The sequence below is a fragment of the Pangasianodon hypophthalmus genome, chromosome 14 (assembly GCF_027358585.1).
Source record: "Pangasianodon hypophthalmus isolate fPanHyp1 chromosome 14, fPanHyp1.pri, whole genome shotgun sequence".
Lineage (NCBI taxonomy): Eukaryota > Metazoa > Chordata > Actinopteri > Siluriformes > Pangasiidae > Pangasianodon > Pangasianodon hypophthalmus.
In genome coordinates, this window is record NC_069723.1 from 14,602,210 (window position 1) to 14,622,634 (window position 20,425).

Genomic DNA, 20,425 nt, shown 5'->3' on the forward strand with positions numbered 1-20,425 from the left:
GTGTGTCAAGCCCACAATAAGGAGAGACAAACAGGAAATGAATATCTTCCACTGAACAGTTCCTCTCGCCTGTATGTCTATACAAGACCATTTCCAGTCATATGTGAAAGGTTCTTTTCCCAGCAGACGTCAGAAGCCCAATGCCTCCCCACCACCCATCTCCCTGCCACGGGAAACCGCGCACAAGCAGGGAAGCTGCCTTCCTGTTTTCAAAGAGTCTCCTATGGCATGCCGAGCTGCTTCCTGCTCTCTCTCTCTCTCTCTCTCTCTCTCACACACATTTCACCAACATCTGGCTCTCCTCCAACAGTGCAGCTGTGCAGTATTGTCAAAATGAATCATGGCACTATCCAAACGAATATGAATGTGAATATATACACCATAGAAACGGCAAACAATCACTTCTAAGATCAGCCTGGTATTTAGGATTGACCTAATAGCACCCACCAGAAGTAAATTTCGACCTATCCGACTTTGATATACTCTGAATTTGTCTCTTTATTATTTAATTCATTCATCTTCAGCAACTGCTTTGTCCTGGTCAGTTTTGGTGGGTCTGGAGCCTATCCTGGGAATACTAGGCGCGAGGTGGGAATACACCCTGGATGAGATACCAGTCTATCTTAGTGCTTCTACACATGTAGTAGGAGTGTAATGCAATGACATCTGTATCTGTATTAGTTTAATGCTCCAAATATTCGTATCTGTATCTGGATTCAGATTGGAACTTGAAGTAGGTGTGACCTAAACCGGAAGGGCTTTTTTTAAGTTAAATCTGAACCCTACCACTCTGCCCCCTGAAACACTGGACAACATTTGGGAAAAAAAAAACCAACAAAAACAACAACAAACCTCAGAGGTAGAAATGCCAGCACCGTCAGCATGGTCTGTAAATTCTGGCTCTGACAGTTCCTCAACTTCTGATAGATCTCTCAAGTTGGTCTCAACAATAGATGTGTTTAGGAAAGTTTTTGTTACCACTAATGCAGTTTTTATTTCTGCTTGAACCTGACCATGATATTTTCTAAAGAGTTTTGCTGGTTCTATTTCCAAAAAATATAAACAGACTAGTAGCCTAATTCAAATGGCTGCAGTCCTGACCAGGCAGTTACTAAGGATGCTGTAAATATATCATGCAGTGCTGTATGTTCATGTTATTAAACACAGCCTTTCTTTGTCTGGTGAGATTCAATCTGACTGCCTGCTCACACCTGCATGTAAGTAAAAACCTCCTGGTTTTGACGTTTTTGTTGTGTCCTGCGGGATCCCAGTCCCAATGCACATCTCTGGAAGCTTTGTGAACCTTTCTGGCAAGAAAAAACAATAATTAACCTATTCATATCTGAATTTGTATCAGTTTAGAACATATTATCTGTTCATTCTGAATAACGTATTTGGTTACATTCCCAAAATCTAGTGCACATTGTCCAAATTTAAAAATAAATATTGATACCTCAGTGAGTGTTGTTTACTTTGTTAGAGCTATCTCAGTCAAGCCTGCACACTGTTGTGCTAAAATCAGATGGTGAGCATTGTAGAGCATTATAAGAGAAAGTGGCAGGGAAACTATGGACTATGTTATATACAGCCCTTATGACATTATAGGATAAATGAATGTGTGTTAATATATTTTCGCCCCCTTTAAACAGATAAAGGGATTCTACCAAAGTGTCTATAATTATATGCTTGCTGTATCCCTCCATGGAAATCTGCATGTGGTAAATCTCCCATGGGAATAGTAGGCATGGTTCTGAATATGTTGTTTATGTATTCAGAGCTCCCAAAACTGGTTTTGATTAAAGAAAAAACATAACAGTTGCCAATAGGCACTTTTTTCGGTCATTAAAAATGAAACATTTTTCCCAACATGGTTAAAATGTTTACTTTTATAATACTGCATTTTACAGTAGAGTCCACTCTCTGCTTTTCCCCCACCACAACTGACAACATCCAGTTAACTGACTTCAGCAGAGGAGCAATAGTTTCACTACAAGATACATAGACTAGGCTTGAATAGGATGCTGTTTTAACAAAGGAGCACATTATGAGATGATTTCACAACGAGGAAAAAAAGCAAGCGAGCAGCAGAAATTGAACCCCAGTCGACTCCCACACACTTCTTACATTCCGAATAAGGCCTGCAGTCCAATATTGGCAGCCGCATGCAGACACCACAGCAGAGGTCCCACTGAATCCAGCCAAGAACATGGGAAAAGAGGAGGCATACACACAAAACAACAACTTCTTCCATCATCCATCAATGTGCTCATTTATACAAGCTAAGCAACTGCAAGCATATTGTGTTTGGACGGATTCAGTGGTTGCAACTTTCCATTGTTATGGCTTGTGTTTATTTTTCTTTGACAGTCCTACAGGGTTACTATTAATCCAACAACAGGCTACACATCAGTGGAGAGACTTTCATTTTATTCGTCATATTTAACTGCATGTAGCCTTCTGATCATGGCAGTTAAGAAAAAAAAAGACTTCATAAATTTACAGGAGTGGCAAAAAACAGCATGGAGTTGTGTATTAGATTTCTCAACTCCAGCAGTCCTGCTCACTTATTACTAACTGTTAGCAGAGTTTGGTGGTTTTGTACAGCTGTGTTTACACTGTGCCAAGGGAAGCTCTGACAGTGGCACTGAGAGTTCAAGGTTGCAACAGTTTCAGCAGAGCCTGTGTGTGTGTGTGTGTGTGTGTGTGTGTGTGTGTGTTTCATGTGAACCAGAAAAAGTAAGAGCATGTGATCCTACTGCGGGTTCAGTAAAAATCTTCCCACTTTCTCCATTGTATTTCAAGAAAAATTGTGAAACGCCACCAAGAAATACTTAAATTGAATTATTCACACAAAAGTAGCTAACACAGGCCCTAGCACACATTTGTTAGACCTTTCAGATGATTATTCTATACATACTGGGACAAATTTGGTACTGATCTTAACCATTTTAACCATGTTGGTAATTGATTAATTGATGGTTCTCTTACTCTTGTTTAATTTGTACACATTATGGAAATCAAATCAAGTTTCCTGGTTCCCATTAGCTCTCAGTCATGTTGCTAATTTTGGCAGAAACTACACTCAGGTTAAATCTTTCAAGCAATAAGAATGTAGGAAAGGATCAACCTGTGAGCCAGGGGTTCTCAAACTGTTTGTACCCAGGGACCCCTTTAACTGTAAAATAAATTTCACTGAGACCATCTGAACATAATCGAATTGTACAGATATTAAGCTCATATTTAAATATGTATTGCAGACAAAGACCTTTTTTTCCCCCTGAAATTTACACTGACAGAACACATTAGGTCCATGTGGATGATACTTATAAGCCTATTTGCTTTAGATTTATTTTAGTTTTGTATAAGTGACCACTCACTTATACTAATAAGTATAATAATAAATTAAATATTCTTAATAATAATAATAATAATAATAATAACAATAATAATAATAATAATAATGGATTGTGATTTCCAGCAGTGTAGCAAAGTTTAAACACAAACAAACAAAAAAAAAAAAAAACCCATGGACCCCCTGGCTATGCTTCTTCAGGCCGCACTTTGAGAACCACTGCTGTAAGCAGCCTATGCTTATGCCATGATAAAGGCATAGCGTACAGATTTGAAAATAAAGATTGATACCTTTGAGAGTTTTTGACCGCTTTACAACCATGTCACATACAGGTGCACCATCTTGAGCATTTTATTATTAATCATAATTCCTCAATTAATTATCATAGCCCAGAGCATTAAGGTAATGTTTGCAGTCCTTTGTTACTGGTTCTGGTACATTAATCCACAAGCTCTCTATTCATACAGTTTACCTGTCTGACCAGTCACAGTGTGCCCAGACAATGCTCTGGTCTTTGCTTTCCAAACACACTGAGACTGCTAACAAAGGCAGCATCATTATAGGCTACACAAGCAAAACTAAAAATCCAATACCGCAAAGACTAAGAAATAATAATCTACAGAAGGAACAATTTCATACTGATCTGATTGGTTTAGAACCTAACTAGGGTCATATGTAGCCTTTTAATATAATCAGTTAATGTAATCAGTCATATTTAGATTCAAGGATTATATGTACATTTGAGGAAATATAGACTTTTATGTGTAGTGTACTGTAATGCGTTGTTTTCCCAATACCAAGACAATACATGTAGAGGCAGTAGTGGCTCAGTGGTTCTGGCTCTGGGCCATAACCTTTAACTCCTCAGCTCAATTGTAAGTTGCTTTGGATAAAAATAAATATAAAAATAAACAGTAGTAAATATGAATATAAACAGAAAGAGAGAGACAGTTAGTGGGAAAGAGCAGATTGAGTATTACTTACATCCTTCACCTCCTTCACTTATGATACATACTATTTAAAAAAAAAACATTGCATTAAATATTAAATTACATATGATTCTTCAAATGATGCATATTACTACATCTTAATATTTGGTTTTGGGGCCTGTGGTGTAAACAATGTCATACCCAACTATGCATGGCAAGTTATGTTAGTAAGTGCATGTGGAAGCATGTACTGTATAAAAAGTCACTGAATTTAGACAAATCTAGGCAATGTTTTATTCTGCAAAAGAAGTAGAATGCTACCATCTTCAAACCTCTATTTACTTATTCTCTGTCCAAACCTGTAACATTGAAATGAACATGGATGTATGATGCATGCTTTCAGAGACAAAGGCAATAACAAACCACCAGTCAGGACATAAACTAGCTTCTGGGCATTTAGCCAGAACACTAGAATTACAATGAGTTTATGTCTAAGCTACTGACAGTGTGTCAATATAAACTTGGTGAATTGTATAAGGAAATAACTTATCTGCTTAATCTGCTTGTTTATGGTTCAAAACATTTAGCTGGCTGCACCAAATGGGGCTTCACAAGCAGCTCATCACTTTCACCTCTACTTACTTGCAAACAATTTAGTGAGTCAAAGTCCTGACTGACAGAACATTGCTGGGTGGCAACATAGTCATGAAAAAGTTAGTGAGTGTAATGTCACTATTTTGTTTGAACCCTTTCTTTATATGTGGAGGTCATTAGCATGCTCTTCAGCTTAACGTCCCTGTAGGGATGGTTGTCACATGTATCATACACAGGAATGTTCACCTCTTTATATGTATAATCTGTCTGTTAGTGTGTACATATATGTCTATTTGTGTATCTGTATATCTAAGTATGTGTATGCACTGGCCATAGATAAAACTTGGACTACATTGATAAAACAGAATACAATGGCCATAGATAAAACTCGTATAGGGTAGAGACATATGGCATGGTAGTGCCATGGATTAGTAGTGGAGGCGGATGCAAGTGCCGATAATTTATTGTATAAAGTTCAAACAAAACAACCAAAAAACTGTGAACCATAAACATGAACGTTTATGTGCACATCAATATTCCGATATTAAGCAGAATTTGGCAATATTCTAATTAGTATTGAGTCATATAAATGCTGTAATCCGATTGCCTGATTTAGATAAAGACCATATTCTGATTCCCCAAATTCTGATCCCCACCCCTGGAATTTGCCTGCTTTAATCTGAAATTTGTTGCATGTGAACACCTTATTCAGAAAATCCACTGAAAGGTGATATACACTGGTCAGCCATAACATTAAAACCACTGACAAGTGAAGTGAATAACACTGATTATCTCATTACAAGGCACCTGTCAAAGGGTGGGATATATTTGACAGCAAGTGAATAATCAGTTCTTGAAGTTGTTGTGTCGGAAACAGGAAAAATGGGCAAGTGTAAGCATCTGAGCGACTTTGACAAGGTCCAAATTGTGATGGCTAGAAGACTGGGTCAGGGCATCTCCAAAACGGCAGGTATTTTGTGGTGTTCCCAGTATGCAGTATTTAGTACCTACCAAAAGTGGTCCAAGAAAGGACAACTGGTGAACCAGCGACAGGCTCATGGGCACCCAAGGCTCACTGATGCGTGTGGGGAGCGAAGGCTATCCCATCTGGTCCGAACCCACAGAAGAGCTACTGTAACAGTAGCTGCTGAAAAAATTAATGCTGGCGATGATAGAAAGGTGTCAGAACACACAGTGCATCGCGGCTTGCTGCGTATGGGGCTGTGTAGCTGCAGACCGGTCAGAGTGGCCACGCTGACCCCGGTCCACTGCTGAAAGCACCTACAATGGGCACATAAGCATCAGGACTGGACCATGGAGCAATGGAAGAAGGTGGCCTGGTCTGATGAATCATGTTTTCTGTTACATCATGTGGACGGCCGGGTGCGTGTGAGTCACTTACCTCGGGAAGAGATGGCACAAGGATGCACTATGGGAAGAAGGCAGGCCAGCAGAGGCAGTGTGATGCTCTGGGCAATGTACTGCTGGGAAACCTGGCATTCTTGTGGATGATACTTTAACATGCACCACCTATCTAAACACTGTTACAGACCAAGTACACCCCTTTATGGCAATGGTATTCCCTAACGGCAGCAGGACAATGTGTTCAGGAATGGTTTGAGAAACATGACACAGAGTTCAAGGAGTTGATTTAGCTTCCAAATTCCCCAGATCTCAATCTGATCAAGCATCCGAGGGATGTGCTGGACAAACAAGTCCAATCCATGGAGGCCCCACCTCACAACTTACAGGACTTAAAGTATGTGCTGCTAACATCTTGATGCCAGATACCACAGCACATCTTCAGAGGTCTTGTGGAGTCCATGCCTTGAAGGCTCAGAGCTGTTTTGGTGGCACAAGGGGGGCCGACACAAGGCAGGTGGTTTAATGCTATGGCTGATCGGTGTATGTGCATGCTCAGTCTTCAAGGAATTGTGGGTGCTAACAGATGCTTAACTGTAGGCTAGGCCTACAGTTAATGGCAACTCAGGCATTTAGGAATGGCAACTTACGCCAACCATGTATACAGGAATATTCCAATGCCTGCACGCATATAAATATCTGCGGAATATGGCTGCAACCCAAATACAGACATTAAACAGAATTTGATGTGCGTATAAACATAGCCACTAAGAGGCTGAAAAACTGGAACTTAAATAGTGGTGTTAATCGTGGCGAAACAGGAAACAGGTGTGAGTGATTAGTGACATGTGACATGCTGGGGCTGATGGGTAGTGTAGTTCTGTGCCCACTGGCACTACCATGACACGTAGACAGAAGGCTACTGATACTTGTAATGTTCTGATACAAACAGTACGCGTATGTAATGTTGCACTATGTTTGGTAGTATGTGGAATAAATAAATATATAAACCACAGGTTACGCAAACGTGCATGAATGCATACATCTTAATAACAGATTTTCGACAGCTATATTATTTATGAATTTAGCCTCTGTTTTTCATAAAAGATTCATTTGACAAATTGATTTGGATTTAGTCATTTCAGAATTTCTATTACATCAGAATGTTCTTTTGATAAATATTCTCTACATTTTTTCACATAGGATATATCTTTATGACAGTAATCATTGTGTCCTGGGTTCTTATTGTAAATGTTTAACAGAAGGTGTAATGATTGTGACAAACAACCCCAGTATGTGTGACAACCAATCCTATGATGGGGTTCATTTTTTGCATGATGCTCCAGGCTTATTACATACAAATTATATATATATATATATATATATATATATATATATATATATATATATATATATATATACACATACAAGAGTTAATTCTATGAGTGCTAATATTTAGTATTTATAATGCTATAATATTTAAAATATGTGGACATATTGACATATTGTATCTGAAATATCATGAATTAATAATATCAATAATTAATATTAATAGTGTTAATTTATAAAACTGTTGTATAAAAGCAATTTCACACTCACAATCATGCTGATGTGCTGAATATCAGCACGATATCACAGCCGTGCTGATATTCAGTACAACAGCACTCTTGCTCGTGTGATATTGCTTAATTATTCAAGAGATATGACAGCCAGACTGAAAAGTGTGGCAATCAACCCAGTGTTCCCTTACAAACACAAATACTGTTAAACAAAACAGAAAAGAAAATTAGCTTCAAGCCAGGTAGATACTCTATAATTGTATTAAAAAAACTACATTTTTGTCCACATTTTCAAACTCTCACTGAATGCTTGCCCAGTGAACACAGTGCAGAAGGACACAACTGTACCAATGCAGTCCAAAAAACCCTGATGTAACACAAAGGTGATTTATAATAACTATACTGTATCTTGCATGTAGATAATTACGATAAAAATATATCACAAATTATTCTCTACAGAATGCAGGGTATCCTCTGACCCTCTAGCATCCCAAGTTATACCTAAAAAAAAGTTCACTATATTGAAATATTTGCATTATAAATTTCAAAAGTATGTCTAAATATAAACCCAAATCAGTTATTAAATTGAATCGTTACGTTACAATACTTAAATGTGGATTTTAGAGACAAAAACTGTTTAAAGCAAGTTAAAAGGAAGATTCACCCAGACACTGAACATTGATGAATCCAGTGTAAAAATGTCAATGCTGATTTTTTAAAAATTTAAACAAATATTTGCAAAGAAGCACATGACAGATATTATCAGCTTAAAAATCATGAAGTATTGATATATATAGGTGAAAGCCAATGTAAATCTTTCTATCATGGTTACTTTGTGTGTGTGTGTGTGTGTGTGTGTGTGTGTGTGTGTGTGTGTGTGTGTGTGTAGGAACATTTAACTGTTTTGTAAAAAATATTTGATCATGCCCCTTCCTTGCCACGGAAGAGTGTGTAGTTAGGATATGGCACAATCCTCTCTTTGTTGCCGGATGTAGAGAAAAAAAAACATCCAATAAATTCTAAAATAAGAACAGGAAGGAAACAGGGGGTGGGGTGGCAGCAATGAGCTGAGGGGGAGAACGGGAGTGGGCGTGAGGAAGGAATGTTCCTATTTCACTTGTTTCACACACACACACACGCACACACACACACGGTCCATTAGAACAGTTACGAGTGGAATGTTCTTTAAACATCGCAGTTTAAACATGAGCATGTAGCATGTTTAATGATTAGGCTAGTTTTGAGCTTGCTTAGAGGAATACGGAGTCAGTGAAACTCTCAGCGATCTGCCTGCAGGCTACTCGCCTGAGCACCGCCATCCGTTACAGGTCTGACAGCTACCAGACAGAACAGGTTCTTCTTTTTGATGAGTCAACAAGTCACACTGACACTGGAGCTTGAGCTGGGGGATGCAGGATAAACACACTTGTTTATCACAGAACACACTAAGTACTGTTCTCTCAATAACATGCTGCTCTGCTGAGACTGATACACAGTCTCAGACACATCACATGCTGATCTGAATAAGAACACAGCACAGACGTTCTGCTGCAGAGCCACAGGATGTGGTGTAAGTTTATCAGTGAGAGAACAGCACATCTGAATTGTACATCTGTAGGATGAGAAAGTTTCTAACATTTTACTATCCATACTTTTTTTTTAAATTAAAATGTGTACATTGGATAGTTAAAGCTTCTTCTGTAACTAAAGGCTCTTTAAGCTTCTTAAAAAAGGGTTCTACGTGGAACCACTTTAGATAAGGGTTCTATCAGAAGCAAGACTAAAAAAAACCCTAAGGCTTCTACATTTAAAGTTTTGTTTCATTAAAAAGCCTACATCCTTGCCTCCTGAGTGGCACAAAAAAAAAGTGTACGAGAGAGATTGTGAGTTCGTTCATATGTTCGAGAGAGCAAAATTGTCCATGCTCTCTGGGTGGGAGAGGTGGCATGCTCTGTCTCACCTGTCAATCACTGCAAGACTAGCTAATCGTAGCTGTCTGTGCGCTCATGTATGCAGAAGGGGGTGGATAGCACTTTCCTCCAAGTGTCTTATGCTGCCTTGTTTCACAGCATGATCAGCAGTTTGTGGTTTGCTGGCTTCATGTGTCTGGGAGGAAGCACGTGTTAGCCTTCACTGTCTCTGGTTGACAGCTGTCATATGACAGGGAGAGCTAGCAAGTGGGTGGGAATTAGACAAGACTAAAAGAGAAATCAAAGATTAAAAGAAAGGATTTCTTAAGACTTCTTTGATTAGTTAAGGTTTCTTATCTTCCTAAAGGGGTTCTACTTGCAACCCTCTCTGAGAGGGAATTCACCCAAGCAGAAAACCAAATAACACTCACTTGTTCTAGATTTAACCTTTTTTTTCTAAAAGTGTACACCTCATTTCTTCTTTGGATTAGTAAGGTTTCTTACATTCCCAAATGGGTTTCTTTGAACCCAAGCCCTTAAAGGTTTACCCAGAGGGAAAAGAAAATAACCCTTATATGTTCTAGATGTAACCATTTTTCTGAGTTCTTTAGTTAGTTAAGGTTGAACCCTTTCTGAATGGAAATCCCTCAGCTTTAGGGTTCTACATAAAAAATTTAAGGGTTCCCCAAAACAACAAACCAGAACCTTTCTGAAGGGGTTCTCTTTGGTCTTACTTACTCTCTGTGGGAAACCCTCTACTTTAGGGGTGTATATAAACCTTACGGGTTTTGGCCAGAGGGACAAACAAAAGAATTCTTTAGGGTTCTGTATTCAAACTGAAAATTGGCGATTAGCATAAAAAGAAAAATACAGATACAAAAAAGAACAGAAAGCTTTTCCTCAAAACTGGATAAGTCATCTAGGGGCACTTGTTGAGGCAATCAACAGCTGCCCTAACACACTTCCCTTCTTTTCTCAGCACAGAGAAATGTGTTGAACTTCATGTCCATGATAATCGTACATATACAACAGATGAAATAAAAAAGATGATTAGGTTGAAAAGTGGCAGAATATTCCTTTAAATTCTGGATGAATGTGTAGTGACAGGGAATATGGAGCTGATAAGTCATAATAAAGAAGAATACAGAATCATGGAGCCTGAGTGGCTGGGTCCTCAGCTGATCTCTGGTGAGGGCACAGGATGGGAGTAGGGGAAGAGAGAGAGAGAGGGAGAGAAAGAGAGAGAGAGAGGGAAAAGGAGAGAGGGAGAGGAGGGTAAAACAGCAGAAGGTCTGTGTCTGTGAAAGGGAGGCTGAGGGCAGCAGGCGCCAGAGCTCAGGCTTGCCAGGAGCCGACACTGTCACCTCACAACACAAACACGCAGCATTCCAGCTGTGAGTCCTCACCCATCTCCCTCTGCCTCTCCTTCCTCTGCCTTCACCCTCTGCCCCAGCTCTGCTTTATCTTAACGCAAATTTTCACTCTATAATTCTCACGTGAGCAGCAACGATTAGAATCTAGCCATACAGTTAGACACAACTGAATACTGCAAACTGCCTCTGGAAACATTTCATTTTTTTCGAGTGAAGGATTCCTTCAAATTCCTCTTTCTTACTAGTGTCTCTCTCTTACTCATTCTTTGCTTGTCCTTTTTTTTCCCAGCGCCTCCTGACTTGCTCAGCTCCCTGAACAAGACCACTTGTGTTCACACGCTTGTGAAGAAAAAAAAAAGTGTATCCCTCACTTTGAAATAGTAAGACATTCACACTGGCTCAGGGACAAGTAGTGGTCAGTTGATTAACACTGATTAATAGGTTTTCAAAGCCAGGAAATAGGTTGTGCAATATGAATGACTCTCTACATGGCCCTGTTTAATCAGGTCAGTGCAAACCAGATGTAGCAGGCTTACAACAGACACTAAAGAGAAAGTTAATATCCAGATTTACAGCTTTAAATAGAGCAGCCATGTCCACTCTGTAGATACAGACTATATTTTAAATTCGCCTGTAAATGCATTTGCATTATGTGTGTTTTTTTACATGCTCCTTCATGTAGATTTAATTAGAGGTCTTTTAAGCCTGAAGAAATGCAATGCACTGATTACACAATCACTCAAAGCAATATGTTTTGGCACTGTGATCCAAGCTGTGGCATTAAATCACATTCTTTATTAAAAACCTTGCAAATTTAGATCTATTAATATTATCAAATGTCAGACAATTGTAGGTTCTACAACACACAGTTATCGCCATTGCTCCTATGAATATGGTGAATCCTTATCATATAAAAGTTCTACTTTCTACTCTAGGCTTTAAGGCTTTAAGTCTTCAGTGGCAGCCACAGCAGCTTGTTGATGCTTAGAAAATCTCTGAAATAGTTCTCTGAGAACAAACGAGATGTTCACACTTGACATAAATACAGGTTTGAGTCTCCATATTTGTGCTTAATACCAAGTTGTCAACTGGTTCAGAAAGAAATGGTATGGATGTGATAGATTTAATGGTTTATTTTCAAGGTGGTCCTTCTCCAGGCAATCTATAATTTTCTTTCCTCCTGCAGTATTTCCTTCTTTTCTTTTTTTAAATTTTTTAGCTCACTGAACACAGAATTAGGTGCAAATACATGTACAAATGATGCCATTTGTATTAACAACTGACTTTTACTCCAGCAGTAGAAAGATTACATAAAACTGAACTGTCATAGAATTGTTAACAAGTTCAAGTCCCGCTGTATTAGGCAGTTCAGGTATTGACAATTTACTAGCCTGGTACAAGCAGATTTCATGTCCGTGTTATTCGCTTTTATATTTATAGTTGCCCAGGGGACATCTAGGTCCAACAACCAGTAAAAGTAACAACCCTATTCATTTATTGACTTTTGCAAAACAGCAGCTTTTCTTTTGGTATCTAGCTATGCTTAAACTTAATGCACTTCATTGTGATGCAAAACACCTCGAGTCTGTATCACTGACACTGTAACTACAGAGAGTATTTCCAAATCCCACTGCCTGCTGCACTACACACATCAGCTGAAGTGAGATCTGGTGGGTATTAGAACAGATTTTCTCCAACAAAGCATGCACTTAACTAGTGATTAAACACACTCAGAGAAAATAAAGACGCCATCCAAACTCAAATACTATATTTTACGTGCAAGGAGAGAACACATTTCAGCTGTTTGTCAAATGTTTGTCAATAACGTAGTGGCTTTTTGTCACAAACACAATGTGAGTTTATATTTCTTATTCTGTATTAATGCACTTGATTAGCTAGCTAGTTTGCCATATATTTGCACATTACATTAGCTACCATATATTAGCCTATTCACTTAGGGTTCCAGGAGACCAAAATATGGGACTGGGCAATGCACTGCAGCTTTTACTTGCCAAGTGAGCTAGCTAATGGATTTATCATCTGTCCACCACTAAAGCATATTATTTGTATTATTCAGTCATCCTAAAACATATTGTTCAGTATCTACAGTGAAACACATAAGAGAAGGTTTGTAGTCTCCAGAGTGAGGAATGCTAGTACCTAATTTCACTGCTTAAATAGTGACTGCTTGAGTAGATAGTGAAGTGGGTAACGTTGCTGCCTCACAGCTCCAGAGTTCCCAAGATCCTGAGCTTGGGTTACCGTTTGTGCAAAGTTTCGCATGTTCTCCCCGTGTTTGCGTGGGCTTTCCCTGGGTTCTCTGGTTTCCTCCCATTGTCCAAAAACATACAGGTAGGTGGATTGGTGACATTAAATTGCCCCTAGGTGTGGGTGAGTGTGGGAACGTGTTTGTGCACAGTGCCCTAAGATAGACTGGCTTCCCGTCCGGGATGTATTCTCTTGCCTTGTGCCCCATGTTTCTGGGATAGACTTTGGACCCACTGCGACCCTGACCAGGATAAAGAAGTTACTGGATATGAATGAATTTTTATAATGTTCTGGACACAACACACAAACAAGGTCAAGACAATTCCCCACGTGAACAAAACAAATGTTGAATTGTCTGGTCTGATTGATTAAATAATCATATGCAAGAAATAGAGACATATGGGATTGCATTCAAAAACATGATGGTGTAAAGGTTAAGCTAAGATCTCCCAAAAAACATAAAGTGCAAAAATAAAAACTGCCTTCATTTTGTGTTATCCAATTTCACAGCACATTGAAGCACATAGACTTGACAGGTTTGACAGAATATTCGGATAGACAGCCATGTCTGTCATGGCAGAAGCGACCTTGATGTAGCCCTTTCCTCTATAACCAAGTTTCAGCTTCTTTTAGCCATGAAACAAATAAATAATGCAATATGCAAAAACATGCTCTCTGTTCAAAAACACAGGAGCCACAATCCTTTCACCACACTTGGCCTAATTTTGAAATTGATTTGGTAAACAAAGTAGACTTGTGTGCATCTCAGAGAGCTTAACCCCTCCACTCAGAGAGGCATGAAATCTGCTAAAAATGCAGGAATATTCTTAGAAACCAATCCCATCAAACAAAAACCGAGAAACTACTCCAAAAGCAGGAAAGACTATTAAACACTATTACAAAATCTGTGCATATATAAGACTAATATAAAAAAGTATATTTCCTTGACTAATTTAGAATTTTAATTTCATTTAGGCATAGTAATAAATTACAATATTGTAACGTGTTATTTATTTTAAAGTACACCCCAGCATTTCTTTCCTGCCAGATCTCTGTCCACTGATTCTGTAGTCTATGTGCCACAGGAAATCATTTCTTTTCTTAGTACAAGGAAACGAACAGAGAACAGTTTACTCGAAACCCACTCCTAATTCGAGTCTAAGGCCAGTTTGGGCAGTCAATAAAGGTTTAATACACGACTACATAGAATAATTTCACACTTCATAGTTTTTTTGTGACATCTGCACATGAGCAGAATGAAAGAATTCATGAAAGAATTATACAGAAATATGCAACAACAACAAAAAAAATCCCAACAACTGCACATAACTTGCATTATGGGCTTTCAGTTCTTTTCACAATACAGGAATTTTTATTATATTATGGTTCGGGCTACTTGCACATAATACTGTAGATATAATAGATAAAAATTAGGTTGAAAACATGCTGGAACATTCCTGTAAGAACAATTAAAACCAACTGGTGTTCATAAATGTTCTAACAAGGAACAATACTGAGTATTAACTAGCATAGAATCTTTAGAATCATGCTGGATATATTCTCAGATATGCTATTTGCCTTTTATATTTACTGTGTTATGGGATTCTACAGCTTCATGGATCAGAAACTCTCTGAGATTAGAGATGACACCAGGCTGGATGTCATGCACACACTGTGTACATACATGCCTACAGGCAGAATTCTACTGCAAGAGTAATAGACAAAACAAAGACAGCTCACAATTATGCGGCAGAACTGCAAGCTGGGGTCAAATGGCACAAATTTACTGCAGAAAACCCTTAAATGTTCAGCAAGAAATCAAAGTATGTATCTCCACTTATATATTGCCCTTAAATAATAGTATCTTTAGTATATTTTCTCGAATGATTGGCCAGAAAGTGCTGATTTTCTATAACAGCAGTCTAACAGTAGTACTGGCTGAAGACAAATAGCAGGTTTATATTAATGCACTCATTCTAATATATTACGGTTTCCATAGTAACAGCTAATTCACAGGGTCTTGTATGGTCAACGTTCCACATAATGTAAGACTAATAACAAACAGATCTAAAAAGTTTTAACAAAGAATAAAGAATAAACTAGTGTTCTGTGAGGAGATGTTTATTTAACATTTAAGGAAGGAGTCTCCAGTGTCAGTGCTTTGTAACAGTCAGAGGTAAAGCTATTACTAAAGTCTTCAGAACAGAGGACAATGTGTTTTATAATTTCTTGGTAACAAGCTGCAATTTTTGTCTTATTGACCAAGACAAAAATGAAGGAATTGCTGTTTATAATGGTATAAGTAATAACAAGAACTAACAAGCTTTGTATTAAATGGAATTATAAACAGATAAAAAGGACAATGTGTTGTTCTTTAATAAATAAAATTGTAATCGTTGGTCAATGACATGATGACATGGGGAATAAAACATGTCAGTACATGTTACTTTAGGAAACTAAAACTTATTACTTTATCTGTATAATAGTTCTATCGATGCTTCTGATCAAAAAGTACACTTGCTAGTAAACCTATTACAGTTTTATGTTTACTCTGCAAAATATTTTAAAGATACTGTTACTATACTAGCCATATACTTATTAATGATTACTACTGTATATCACAAATTGAAAGCATACTTTAAGATAAAAAGGCTAACATAAAGGCTACCAGTGTGAGAGGGTGAGGGTACTCTCTCTTTAATAACTCCATCAGAGGCTCACAAACTTTTTTCATTAAGGATTTGTTCTCACTTGTATGAGTCATGTTTATTTATTTGTCAGGGTGATGATTGAACAGTACACACAGGGGAAATCACAGCTTAACTGACAGCATGCTGAAGTATCGGCAGATATCTTTACAGCAGTAAACAGGAAGACGGACTCTTGAAATGTGCTCAAACCGCATTGTTTTTCACTGTAACTGTTTGTAAACAGTGGCGTTAAAACTTAAGTTGCATTGCATTAGTTTGGAACGAAATTTAATGGATCAGCTGTTGGACAAGATGGACATGAAACACTGACTTGGGTAACAGTATGAAAAAATGCATGCTACTGTATAAGAGTTCAACAATCCAATATAATTTTTTTCTAAAGAGTGTGATATTAAGCGACATCACATCTGCAGTATATTTTAAACTGAACTCCTACCCTTCGGCAGTTAATCCAGTCAATATAGAAATGCAGTTTTCTCTTGTTCTTTTTTGCCTAATATGTTGTTTTATTTGTGACACCATTATCAGTACTTGTACAGCATCACACTATAACGACATATGGTCACACTCTTAATCTGGATTATAATGCCAGTACTGTCATTCTGAAATAACCCATAACCTCAATGAAATTTCGCAGTTGGTTCAGTTTGAAGACCCAAATAAAATCAAAGTTGGCCACAGTTTCAAGACTCTCTTGTTAAATTTTTTACTTGCACATCTCAAACTCTGAATATACTGCCTCACTGGACAAAACAATTGTTTTTGCTCATTGCAGTGCTCAAGCTTAGAGTTAATAATGTCTTATTCCTGAGTCTGCGTGAACTAAAAACAGGAAAATCAGCACAACACAAATGGCTTTGACCCCAGAGGACTAGGCAAGGGATAGTGTAAAGGAGTGAGAGAGGGAGGCAAACAGAGGAGAAGGAACGAAGAAAAAGAGAGTGCTTGTGCTCCTTTTCAAGGCTCTGTGAGGCTGAGAGCGGGGAGCCTGGGAACGGCAAGCCGGTTTGGCCGCCCTGCGAGAAATATCCTGTGTTGTAATGTAAACAGTGCTGAACTCTGATCTAGCCAGAAAGCCCCCAATCTGACCCAGCATTCCCGCCCAGGAGCCCGCTACTGACATTAGGAGCTCATTTTCTCATTTCCTTGGAAAGGATCATGACCCTTCTAGAAGGTGGGGTGTACGTGAATCCCTCAAATTATCTCCTTCCCCAATATGGCCTCTGTGCCAAGTCTATTGCTATCCAACACGTGCAACCTGACTGAGAAATGACCAGGGTTTTTAAATACAAGTTGGATGTTTCAAGCGTATCAAGCTTTATACTGGTTACTTGGTGAAACAAAATGAAAAATTCACGACCTAGTAAAAATATACAACCTGATGCCCTATTTTTTAAAATACCTCACAAAATCTGCTTATTAGAGGAGGCTAGTAACACTACATTTACTGTCATATTTACCTTCCTAACTTTTTGAATAAGCATAGTGTTAATGTGGTATTTTTTCCTTTTATTCGACTCAAAGGTAAAATGTACTTTTACTTGATTTTATTTAGCCATGTACATCCAACTACAGTCTTTCACATTATGATGGGAGCTTATTTTGTTCACTACACATTATTAAATTTATTTAGTTTGCCATTACCTCCTGGTGAAATATCAATAAGTTCAATCGTTACATGACTTTGTTTCACCAATGTCACATTAAAGTCTACAGTGCATGAGCCACATGAATTTATGGAGGAAACCAGTGAAAAACTCCAAACTGTCAAAAATAATAGCTATCTGTGATAATGCAAAGTGCCAACAATAGCCCAGTTGCCTGTTTCCATTTACATGAATGTAAATGTAAATAATCACCAACGCTTCTTCTGAAATGCAAATCTAATCCTGTGTAACAAGTAACATGCCACTTCAGTAGCTTTTTCCCTAAACATTTTCTAACTCGTACTCTGGATTAGCTGCATAACCAGTTTTACTTCTACTTAAGTCCTTTTTAGTAACTATATTTTAACTTGTGCAATATTTTAGCCTATTTTACCCACCTCTGCTAGTTACATGAGTAATTGTAGGGGGTACTACATATTATTTTTTTGTTTTATATGAGGAAGAATTGAATCAGAAACACTGATAAGTAAGAGACATTGTTTTTCCCCTGAACACAGGTTCACAGTTGCTAACAGGCATGCGTGAATGCATACACACCTGAACACGCAGGTTCCCACAGGGGTCGGATTTCTGGTAAGTCCAACAAAGCACACTGCATGGTGAGCCAGTCCTTTTATTCCCTCTTCAGCAAAAACCTGACAGACTCAAGGTACTTTCTCAGCTTAAGAAATTACATCAAGTAGGAAAAGGATAGCTTTGCGGAAGACTTGACTCGCATGTATATAGTACGGCCCGGACCTGAGACAAGGGCGGCTATGTTCAGCCGCTAATTCAGTGGCTTACAATCTTCAGGGCCATTTTGAATTTGAAGCACTTCTAAATTGATTGCAAAGGCTGAGCAGAGCGAGTTATGATCCCAAAAACTTCAGTATAATACATCTCTACAACAAGAACAACGACTTATTAAAAACATTGTTTCACCTCTCCTACACATACACTGGCCTGCCAGTTTATCAGCTTTTTCCACATGCAATAAATTAGCAACTCAGTGTCTCTTCTCACTTTATTTTTTTCTTCTTCTTTATTTCTTCCTTACTTTTTTCCACTTAGTTGATCCCTTTTAGAAAATCTGTCTCATTTTCTATGACTGACCCACAGTTAAAACTGGCCACGTTTGGAAACCTATAGGCTGCCAACATTTCTCGGTCTGTTCAGGCTGGGATCACTTGATCATCATTTATTTATATCATTCTGATCTAACAGAGATATGTTTTATTTTAATTGCTAGCTAACACCATTGTCTGGGCCAGCTTAACTAGCTAGCTAACATTCTGAGGTTACTCAACAGTGAAACATTAACCTACACTTTCAGTGTGTAAATGATAGCAGGCTTTTCTCGCCAAACATCAGGAGTAAAATAGTGTTATCGGCAACTGTCTGCTGCTGAATGTCTCTGTGTCAATGACAAATATGCCATATGACTTTCATATGTTGAGAGAGGGCAATATGCTAATTATATAATATCCTTTGCCTGAGTTAAAAAAATGGTCAATGCCATTCATTTTACCTAATATAATAAAATATGTTTAGAAGTTTATTAGAAGTTGTTAGACCTGCCATGTTCACAAACACACCCACACACATAAACTATATGTAAACTATGAAATAGCCCATCATAATAATGCCAGTGATTTTATTATCAAAATAAGCCCAGTTGCAATGTTACATGTTGTCAGTAGAGTTAGCAAATTCCTGTTTAAAAGTGTATAGCCTTCCTGTCTGGCAAATGCTGATCCCTAGTTTAGTTTAGCTTAGCTGTTTTTCTCACAAGTACAATGCAACAACGACCAGGCCTGCTTATCTGTTTAAATCACACTTTATCACGGTGAGTTTTATTTTGAAAAAAAAATTTTTTAGTAAGTTAACAAGGTAAGCATTACCTTGTTTCATCCAGGTTCTGCCACATAGCATTATGGCTTGTGTTGCCACAGCATGTGTAAAACACGACACTCTGAATGAAACGTTGCTCCAGAAACAACTGGGAGTTGGAGATAATTCATAAATAATACACTACTAGACTACAGGGATTTCAAATGAACATATTTGTTCTGGAACAGTCACATATCTGTTCTGGTTACATTTTCTGATCTTGTTCCTAGCAAAATACAATTTGTTTCCTGGTTTTGTTTTTGTTCCTTAACCTGATTTGGAGCTCTGGTGAATATTCTCTAGTTGTTTAGATCAGGCTTCAGCACATCTACACAGACTGTCTACCACAGTCCGACACTTCTTTTCCACAAGTCAATGCCAACAATCAAACTATCATATCAGTAATGACACTACAATTAACAAGGTGTGACAACACATTATTAAAGTATCATGCACAGAAAACATTTGCAAAAATGTAAATGTCAGCCTTGATAGGCCAGCGATCCCCTTTTGCACTCTCAGTGGGTTGGATGAAATGTAACTTTGCCACAGTTTAAAGCCTTGGACCTGAATCATAGCTACCAGATGTCTATGGGATAAATCTAAGCCCTCAACACACGGATGGTATTTGAATTCAGCCACATGCAGTTGGATGAAGCAAATGACATTGCTCTAGCCATATGACAGCCAGCCTGTGCTTCTCACTGATCAACTCCCTTTGAGTGTGTGGGTTGGAAGAAATTCCTCTTGTAATTTTTTTTCTAAACACATTTTCTTCACTATTTCCTCTCAGAACAAATAAGGTTAGGATTTTGTGGGGAAGGCCAGTCT

The 20,425-nt window shown here is 38.2% G+C and overlaps 1 protein-coding gene across 2 annotated transcripts in view; it reads right to left on the minus strand.

Moving 5' to 3' along the window:
• Window positions 1-20,425, minus strand: part of zmp:0000001236 (mastermind-like protein 2) — a 48,929-nt gene that overhangs the window by 25,410 nt on the left and 3,094 nt on the right. The window lies entirely within an intron of this gene.